Source organism: Oryx dammah, unplaced genomic scaffold, assembly GCF_014754425.2.
Source record: "Oryx dammah isolate SB20612 unplaced genomic scaffold, SCBI_Odam_1.1 HiC_scaffold_10, whole genome shotgun sequence".
Lineage (NCBI taxonomy): Eukaryota > Metazoa > Chordata > Mammalia > Artiodactyla > Bovidae > Oryx > Oryx dammah.
This window is the reverse complement of record NW_024070194.1, coordinates 15,314,053-15,324,206: the sequence shown is the minus strand read 5'-3', so window position 1 is coordinate 15,324,206 and position 10,154 is coordinate 15,314,053.

The following is a 10,154-nucleotide window of genomic DNA, read 5'->3' as shown; positions in this document are numbered from 1 at the left end:
CAGAGAGAGGCCAGCTCCCCACACTGCTGCCCAGGGGTGGAGCATCTGCTAGCTGCTGTGGGAGTCCTAAGCTGGCGGCAGATGGAGGGGGCTGAAAGCCCCCAAGTCCACAAGCTCCACAAGCTCCACAGTCCTTGTGAGTCTCACTGCTACTGAGGGGCCACAGGAGGCCATGAGAACATCTGGGAGAGGAGATAGTTCTGGAGGAAAGCACCCGTGCCAGATGCTGAGCTTCACACAGATGGAAGAACCAGTCCTGGGATGGGATTTCTGACATCTGCTTGTGTGAAGGCCTGAGGTGAGAGGGCCTCTGAGATGGCACTGAAAGTTGGCTTGATTGTTTGAATTAAGCCAGCCAAACCAGAGGCTACGGACCAGGCAGACAAAAGACCAGCCAGAGCAGCCATGTACTGAGTCCTTACCATGCGCCAAGTACTACGCTGAGCTCTACACTGGAAGGCGAACTCCTTTAACCCCCATGAGGCAGGAACTCCTATTATCTTACAAGAGAGCAAAGTTCAGAGAAGAGAAGTACCTTGTCTGAAGCTTCATGGCTCATAAAAACCAGAGCTGGGATTTGAACCCCTGTGTCTGACCTTAAGGGCTCAGCTCATCTACAGTATTCTGAGTAGAAGCCCCCCCCCCCCCCACAGTGGGGCTGGTGGGATGTGACTGCTCCAGATATAAGTTTTAGGAGAAGGCTGGTTAAGGCTTTAAGTTCTTTGTTTTTATGGGGGGGGGGGCTGGTGCTTGGTAGACTTTGACCATGAACTACATACAGAATGGTGACCTTAACAAGCGTTGTGTGATCCTCTAGACTCGGTGATGCCTTCATGTAATTTAATCAACTTCAACATTTGACTGAGACCTCCTAAGAGAACCTGAGCCAGAATCGGCAAGCTTACTTGCTTGCTTACTCTTGAATGCCTGGCACACAGAAACTGTGTGAGATAATACAGGTGTACTGTGTTAAGTCACTGAGTTTTGGGATTGATTTGTTATACAGCAATAGATGACAAGTACAGATTTTGGTACCTGGGAATATATGCTGCTATAACCCATCTATGGGAGTGGCTGTGGAAACTGTTGGTGGCAGAAAATGGAAGGGCTTTGAGGAAAGTGTTAGTGAAAAACTAATGTGCCTTGAATTAACAAACTGTTTCTTTTTTTTCCTTGCGTACCATGTGGTTTACAAGAACTTAGTTCCCCAACTAGGGATTGAACCCTGGCCCTGGCAGTGAAAGTGCCACGTCCTAACCATTGTACCACCAAGGGATTCCCTTGAACAGATGGTTAACAGAAGTCTGATGGATTCAGAGGAGGATGCTGATAAGGGCTTCCATGAAACCCAGGAAATGTTACTTGAAATTGAAAGAAAGGGGATCCTTGTTATGTAGTGATGTAGGGAGTTTAGCAACGTTGTTGCCTACAGAAATGTGAGAAGTAGGAATCATACCTGCTGAACTGAGTGTTGAGGAATGTCCAGACAGTGTTGAAGGAGCCACTTGGTCTCTTGTTCCTTTTAGTAAAATGTGAGAAGAGAGAGATAAGCTAAAGAAAGGACTATAAAATAAGAAGGAACCAGACTATACAGTTTTGAAAGTTTTCAGGGTCTTTGGGTGGCAAATGATGCTAAAAGTAAGGAATGGGCTGTGCTGTGCTAAGTCGCTCAGTTGTGTCTGACTCTTTGCGACCACATGGACTGTAGCCTGCCAGGCTCCTCTGTCCATGGGGATTCTCCAGGTAAGAATACTGGAGTGGGTTGCCATATGCTCCTCCAGGGGATCTTTCCAACCCAGGGATTGAACTGATATCATCCACATGGCAGGTGGATTCTTTACTGTCTGAGCCACCGGGGAAGAAAATTAAGGAATAGACAAATATAAAATTTGAGGCACTTCTAGGAAAGCATGGTCTAAAGGTGATGTCCATATTTTGGCCATAAAATCTTTTGTAAAGACTTCAGGAAATCCTAAAGTGGTACTTAAGAGAAATATTTCGTAAGTACAGCAAAGTGAATCAGCTATACATATAGCCCCTCTTTTTTGGATTTCCTTCCCGTTTAGGTCACCACGGAGCACTGAGTAGAGTTCCCTGTGCTGTACAGCAGGTTCTCATCAGTTACTTGTTTTATACGTAGTTTCAATACTATATATATGTCAGTCCCAATCTCCCAATTCATCCCATCCCCTCTTTCCCTTAGATATCCATAGGTTTGTTCTCTACATCTGTGTCTCTCCATTTCTGCTTTGTAAATAACATCATCGATCTTATATACATATATCTTTTAATACTTGAAAACATTTTATATGCCATTTGTAAGAGTTTGAGGAAGGGTGGGTTATTCTCTGACCTGAAAAGCAGTCCATTAGTACTTTTTTGTTTCCTTTAATCCTCATAACAACCTTGTGAAGGCCCTCTCATTGTCTTCACTTTTTAAGTGAGGACACTGAGGCTCAAATAGATGAAGTGACCTGCCAATGCCACTCACTCAGTAAGCTGTAGTAGACCCAGGATCCAAATCCAGGCAATTCCAGAGTGCGTACTTTAGCCCCTACCATATTCTACAGGACTTCTCAGAGCCTTTAATAGGCTAATGGGCATGTGAGTCTCCAAGAGTGGTTGTGAAGAATTTCATTTTATTCCAGTTAAAACTCTCTCATGACTATGACTCCAAGGACATACTTTGGGAAATGCTCTTGTAGGAACTGAGCCGGATAAAAATTGAGAAGTCATTAAAGTGGGCTGAAGTCATTAATAGTCAGATTTTGATAGATAACAAACAGTACCTCAGTGTCAGTCCCTTTCACAATACAAATTCACTACTCTCTTATGTTACTTACTCTTACCATTAATAAGATTGGAATTCAGGTTGAAAGAGTCAAAGACTCATCCAAATCTAGGACATAGTATTCTCATGACGGAAGGGAAGATTAAGAGATCAGGTAGAAACTTGGAATGCCTCTTAACTTCTACATGGACCTAGCATATGTCACATCTGTTCACTTGCCGCTGGCCAAAGCATGTCACATGGTCAAGCCCAAAGTCAATGGGATTTCATGTCCTCTTAACAGGTCATGAAGGAATAAGTAATTCCAACAACATGGAAAATGGAGCCATTGAGCACCCCTGGGCAAGGCATCTTCAGTAGCAGAAGGGAGGGAAGATGGAAGTTGAACTGTAAAAGCTTTAGGGAAAGGATGGGAGATACGAGAGGGGCAGAAAGCAGAAGGCATGTAGGCTGATAGTTTTTATGGTTTCATATGGCCTCCTGGGTCCTTAACAGTTCGCCTAGCCTAGGACATGATGCTGGAAGCCTCAAGAGGAATATAGGGGTACCTGAATATCTTCTTTGATATCAACCCTCAGTGTTAGAAATGTGTTGCTGGCTTGCTCATTTCCATATGCTTTACACATTCAGAGAGCCCTCTGCACAAACTCTTTTGAATCTATTTATACATCTTCATTTACCTTCCTCCCCCTTTTCGATTAATCCTTAATCAGCAGCTGATGATGCCCACCCTATAACCTGAATGTGATGTCATCTTTGGTATCGTTCAAGAAATAGCACTTAACAGTTGTTAAATAGAGGAGTTCATTTTTAGAACACTGCCTGTTTATCTTCTCCTTCTTTACAAAGGTGATTAAGATTTATTTTTTCTTGGACGAGAACAGGCTTCATTGATTTCTGCCCCAAAGAGAGATAGGAGGATAGTCGCATTAGCCAGAGAGGAGGTTAACCCTTTTCTTCCAGTCACTGAGGAAGTCTACATGGATGCCTCTTGCATTACAGTTTAGTGGATAGACAGAGTGAGAATTGTCTTGCTTTGTACAGAAGTAGTAAACCCTGAAATCAGAGAGTGTGATCTCTCTGGGCTCAGTAGGGAGGCTATTTTGAGGATTCTAAATTGTGGGAAGCTTCCTCCTGGATACCTACTAGGGGTGAGTGTAACTTGCCCCAGACCAGCTCTAATTGCTCTCTTCCAGTTTCCCATGCTGGGGTCTGTACTTCCTTTCTTTCTGGCAGCCTCTACACCTCCTTGTATTCAAACTCCCAGATTTGAATCTGGATTTGAATACCTGGATTTGAGTATCTCCTGGATACAGAATTCTACATTTTAAGCTATTTGTTATAGATCCAACTTCTGGGTATCAAAATCTGTATTAGTTTCCCATTATTGCTGTTAACAAATGGCCACACATTTAGTTGCTGAAAACAATACAGACTTATTACCTTATAATTCTAGAAGGCAGAGTCTGAAATGGGTCTTACAGGGCCAAAAGCAAAGTATTGACAAGGTGGAATTCTTTCTAGAAGCTCTAAAGGAGAATCCATTTCTGGGCTTTTCCAGCTTCTTGAAACTGTCCACATTCCTTGACTCATAGCCCCCTTCCATCTTCAAAATCAGCAATGAATGGCTGGTCTGTATTTCTAATGGTGTCATCTCTTTGTTGCTGACCTTTCAGGCTTTCCTCCATTTAAGGACCCTTGTGTTTACATTGAGCCCATCTGGATAATCCGGAATAATCTCTTTATCTTGAGGTTAGCTGATGAGCAATCCTTGGCATGTACCCTTAACGCATTCACAGGTTAAGACATGGGCATTTCTGGAGGGTAAGTGGGAATTATTCTTGCTACCATAACCTCTAAATCTTTTGCTTTCATAAAATATGCCAGTGGAGATAATACTATTTTACTTGTATTGGTGAGGGTGTCTTCTTTACTCAACCAACTGATTCAAACGCTAATTGTTTTTTTGAGACACCGTCACAAACACACCCAGAAAAATGTTTTACCAACTATCTGTGCAAGCCCAGTCAAGTTGACAATATAAAATTAACAATCACTTGGTCACAGCTAAAGTTGAGAGGAGTCAGCAGGGGGCAGAGCATGTAGAGCCTTAGAAAACATGGTAAGAATATTGGCCTTTATTGTGAGATCCATGAGATGTCCTTGGTCCCTATCTCCCCATCCTTTTCAGGGAGAATGAAATATTTGTACATTTCCAACTTTGGATACAGTAAAATTTCCAGCACATTTATTAAATGAATAAGTGAATGAAGGAATACATGTGTTCCATGCATGGTTAGTGCTTGCATATAAATATACATATACTTACGTATCCATGTGACCTTTGGTTTCCACCTTGCCATGCAGCATTTATTAACATGGAAGAATAACTGGAGTTTGACAGAAGCCAAGTTATACTGCAAGCAAAGCAGTTAGAGCACGCTTTATCTTCTGGAAACATGCCATGCTGGCTTCGAGAAGGACAGGGCAGTTCCTAGAGAAGCATTTAGCTGTTAAAAGAATCTGGCATTAGATTTAAACTGGCTGATGAAATGGCACCTGATTTCCTTACAGCCAGAGGGTCCTGGGTAACTTTTGGAAAGGCCCAAATTTCTTATTGTGCAGGGAGAGCTTGAAGACTGTTATTAGGCAAATCAATGGATTAAGAAATAGTTTTTGGGAGTCCTGCGCCCAGAAGCATGAAATGGTCTTCAATTCTACAGCTTCCCCATAGAATGCTTGTGATAAATGGTAACCGTGGTCAGGAAGACTATAGAGTAACATGAAAAATGCTTACTATCAAGTACCAAGTGGAATGTAAAGCAGTATATGGAAGGGTGTAAATGACTTTTTGTTTTGACTGCACTGCATCTTTGCTGCTGTGCACAGGCTTTCTCCAGTTGCGGCGTGTGGGGCTACTCTTCCTTGCCGTGCATGGGCTTCTCATTGGGTTCCCTTCTCCTGCTGTGGAGCGTGGGTTCTAGAGCACGCAGGCTTCCGTAGTTGCAGGGCACGGGCTCAGCAGTTATGATACGTGGGCTCAGTAGTTTCAGCGCACAGGCTTATTTGTCTCTCAGCATGTGGGATCTTCCTGGGCCAGGGATCAAACCCCTCTCCCCTGTGCTGGCAGGCGGATTCTTTAACCACTGGGCCACCAGGGAAGTCCTGTAAATGATATTTTTAATGTTTATGTAGAAATCTGCTAAGGAACAGTATGGGTGGTGGTTATGTTAAGATAGTGGGACTATAGTTAATATGTTTGATAATAAAAATAGAAGCAGCTTAACTTTGGCTTCCCTAGTGGCTCAGAGGTTAAAGCGTCTGCCTCCAGCGTGGGATACTGTGTTCGATCCCTGGTTCGGGAAGATCCCCTGGAGAAAGAAGTGGCAACCCACTCTTGCCTGGAGAATCCCATGGATGGAGGAGCCTGGTAGGCTAGAGTCCACAGGGTTGCAAAGAGTCGGACACGACTAAGTGACTTCACTTTCACTTTCACTTTATTGAGCATTTAATATGCCTGGCATTGTATTCAGCATTTTGTGTGGATCATCTTATTTATACCTCATAATAACGCTATGAGGTAGGTGCTCAGTGGAGGAATGAGGCTGAAGAAACTGTCTGAGAGGGGGTTCCCTGGTTTCTTGAAAGCTGTGCAGGTGATATATTAGTTGGTATAGGGTAACGTATGCTGTGGTAACAAAATCCCCAATCTCAGCGATCTTGCAAAGTGAAAGCTTTATCGCTTGCTCATGTAGTTCAGATGGTTCTTCTTGATGGTTCTACTTGACAGGTGACTTAGGGACCCTGGATGTTCCTGTCTTGTAGCTCTGTCACCTCAATGTTCTTATGTCCAGTCATGCAGACCAGACAGAGAGAGAGAGTGGAGAAGTCCCACTTGTGACTTAAGAATAGCCTCGATGGGACTTCCCTGGTGGTCCAGTGGTTAAGACTCCAATGCAGAGGACCTGGGTTCCATCCCTGATTGGAGAACTAAATCCTCCTGGCCACAAATAAAGATCTCACAAGCTGCAATGTACATCTGGAGCAGCCAAATTAAAAAAAAAAAACAAAACGCCCAAAACAGCTTTGGGCAGGAAGTGACATTTCAGCTCATATTTTCATTGGTAATAACTCTGTAACATGCCGCTATCCTAAACACGAGGGAGTCTGGGAAATGTAATCTTTCTGTGTTCAGAGGGAGAGGAAATAGTGTGATGGATACAAAGCACTGCTTCTGGGAAGTGTTCCTAGGGAGTGGCTGAGCTTGAACTCAAACCAGGGATTCTGATTCTCAGGGATTCTGAGACCTGGAAGGTGTGTAAAATTTCAAGGCAATGGAGTAGTTGCTCCAGGGTAGCTGGGTGTGGAATGAGTAAGCATAAACTTTGTTACTAAGAAGAAAGCAGGCTCATTAGCAAAACAAGGTCATTTAAATAGTATTCTTAGACTTTCATTGCATCAGCATCACTTGGAGGGCTGATTAAAGCAGACAGCTGTGTCCCATCCCAGAGTTTCTGTTCCCTAGGTTCATGTCAGAGCCTGGGAATCTGCATTTCTAACATGTTCTCATAGGGTGATGAGGCTGATAGTTTGAGGGCCACACTTGGAGAAATAGGCTTCCCAGTGGCTCAGTGGTAAAGAATCTGCCTGCCAATGCAGGAGGCTCGAGAGATATGGGTTTGATCCCTGGGTCAGGAAGATCCCCTGGAGAAGGAAATGGCAATTTACTCCAGTATTCATTCTTGGATAATCCCATGGACAGAAGAACCTAGTGGGCCATAGCAACAGGGTTGCAAAGAGTTGGACACGACTTAGTGACTAAACCACCACCGCGTGGAGAACTACTGATGTATAGAGAGTTGTTGTTGTTGTTCTAGTCGCTAAGTCATGTTCGACTCTTTGCAACCCCAAGGACTGTAGCCTGCCAGGATCCTCCATCCATGGGATTTCCCAGGCAAGAATACCAGAGAGTGTTGCCATTTCTTTCTCCAGGGGATCTGGCTGATTCAGGGATTGAACCTGTGTCTCCTGGATTGGCAGGCAGATTCTTTACCACTTAGCTATCAGGGAAGCCTACAGTATAGAGAATAAAGAATACTAAATATTGACATTTATAAACTTGTAACTGTGATATAAATATTCAGGGTACACTCTCATGGTAAAAAATTCAGCCTTTGTAAGAGTGAATGTCCCTTTGCATCCTTGATCTGTCCTGCCCTGTCTTCATCATTCTTGTCAGAGGCAACCTCTGGTACCAGGCTTTTGTGTGTTACTCAAGTAATATTCTATGCACTTAGAAAGATTATCGCTAAATAGAAGTGTATATTGTGTCATATATCAGTTTTACACAAACATAAACTTACTCTATTCTGCAACTGTTTTCCCCCCTTATTCAATGTCTTAGAGATCTTTCCAAAAGATTAATATGTAGATTGACATCACGCTTTTTAATACAACTTAGAGTTCCCACTTTCTTATATTTTCCTAATCATTTGTAATGAAGTCATATTTCTTCTATAGTAGTAATAATCGAGCATTTAAAATAGCGGTGGAAAGAATAGTCATAATAGCAATTTATTGAGGGACAATTTATTAAGTGCTGGCACTATGTAAGTCTTTGTGCTTTATCTTTTTTAATCCTCTTGGTAACTCTGTGGGATTGGTGTTATTATTGTACTTTACAGATGAGGAAATTGAGGCTTAGATGGATTAAGTAACTTGGCTCAATATATTATATTCAGTAGATGGTACAGAGACAAATTGAATATAGATTCAACTTCCTTCAAAGACTGTTCTTTTAATCATTATTCCTTAATGTTTATAAGTATTAAGGCCTGTTCTTTTTTAGTTGTTATTCCCGGTGCTTCATATAGGTCCTTGTTTATTGTATATAGACTGGTGTGTATCTGTTAATCCCAAACTTCTTATTGATTTCTCCCTCACCTTCCCCTTTGGTAACCATACATTGGTTTCTATGTCTGTGAGACTGTTTCTGTTTGTAAATAAGTTCATTTGTATCACTTTTTAAGATTCCACAAATAAGTGATGTTATATTATGTTTTTTTTTTTTCCTGTCTGTTTACTTCACTTAATATGATAATCTCTAGGTCCATCCATGTTGCTGCAAATGGCATTATTCCTTTCTTTTTTTATGGCTGGGTAATGGCAGAAAGTGAAGAGGAACTAAAAAGCCTCCTGATGAAAGTGAAAGTGGAGAGTGAAAAAGTTGGCTTAAAGCTCAACATTCAGAAAACAAAGATCATGGCATCTGGTCCCATCACTTCATGGCAAATAGATGGGGAAACAGGGGAAAGAGTGTCAGACTTTATTTTTTTGGGCTCCAAAATCACTGCAGATGATGATTGCAGTGATTAAAAGTGAAATTAAAAGACGCTTACTCCTTGGAAGGAAAGTTATGACCAACCTAGACAGCATATTGAAAAGCAGAGACATTACTTTGCCAACAAAAGTCCATCTAGGCAAGGCTATGGTTTTTGCAGCGGTCATGTATGGATGTGAGAGTTGGACTGTGAAGAAAGCTGAGCACCAAAGAATTGATGCTTTTGAATGTGGTGTTGGAGAAGACTCTTAAGAGTCCCTTGGACTGTAAGGAGATCCAACCAGTCCATTCTAAAGGAGATCAGTCTTGGGTGTTCTTTGGAAGGACTGATGCTAAAGGTGAAACTCCAGTACTTTGGCCACCTCATGCGAAGAGTTGACTCATTGGAAAAGACTCTGATGCTGGGAGGGGGGGCAGGAGGAGAAGGGGACGACAGAGGATGAGATGGCTGGATGGCATCACTGACTCAATGGACGTGAGTTTGAGTGAACTCTGGGAGTTGGTGATGGACAGGGAGGCCTGGTGTGTTGCGATTCATGGGGTTGCAAAGAGTCAGACACAACTGAGCGACTGAACTGAACTGACTGAATATTCCATTATATATATGTATATTTATAGAGAAGACATATATGTATATATATATAAAGAAGTTGTGTATATATACATAAAGAGGGTGTGATATATATATATATATAAATATAAATATATTGCATCTTCTTTATTCATTTATCTGTTGATAGACGCTTAGGTTGCTTCCATGTCTTGTAAAACACGCTGCTATGAAAATTGAGGTGCATGTTTATTTCAAATTGTTATTTGAATCTTTTTGGATACTGCCGGGGTCCAGCCCCCGTGGATCCAGGGTGATTTGAAGGTGGGGACAGAGTCAGCATCCTTGGAAATAACTTATTTAATTACAGATAGAGAGGGATTAGAAAATTAGCAGAGAAAAAGAGGCTGAATAACTTGGTTTACATGAAATACCAACCACCTACGTAGGCCACAGGTGTCTTCCCATTCTCC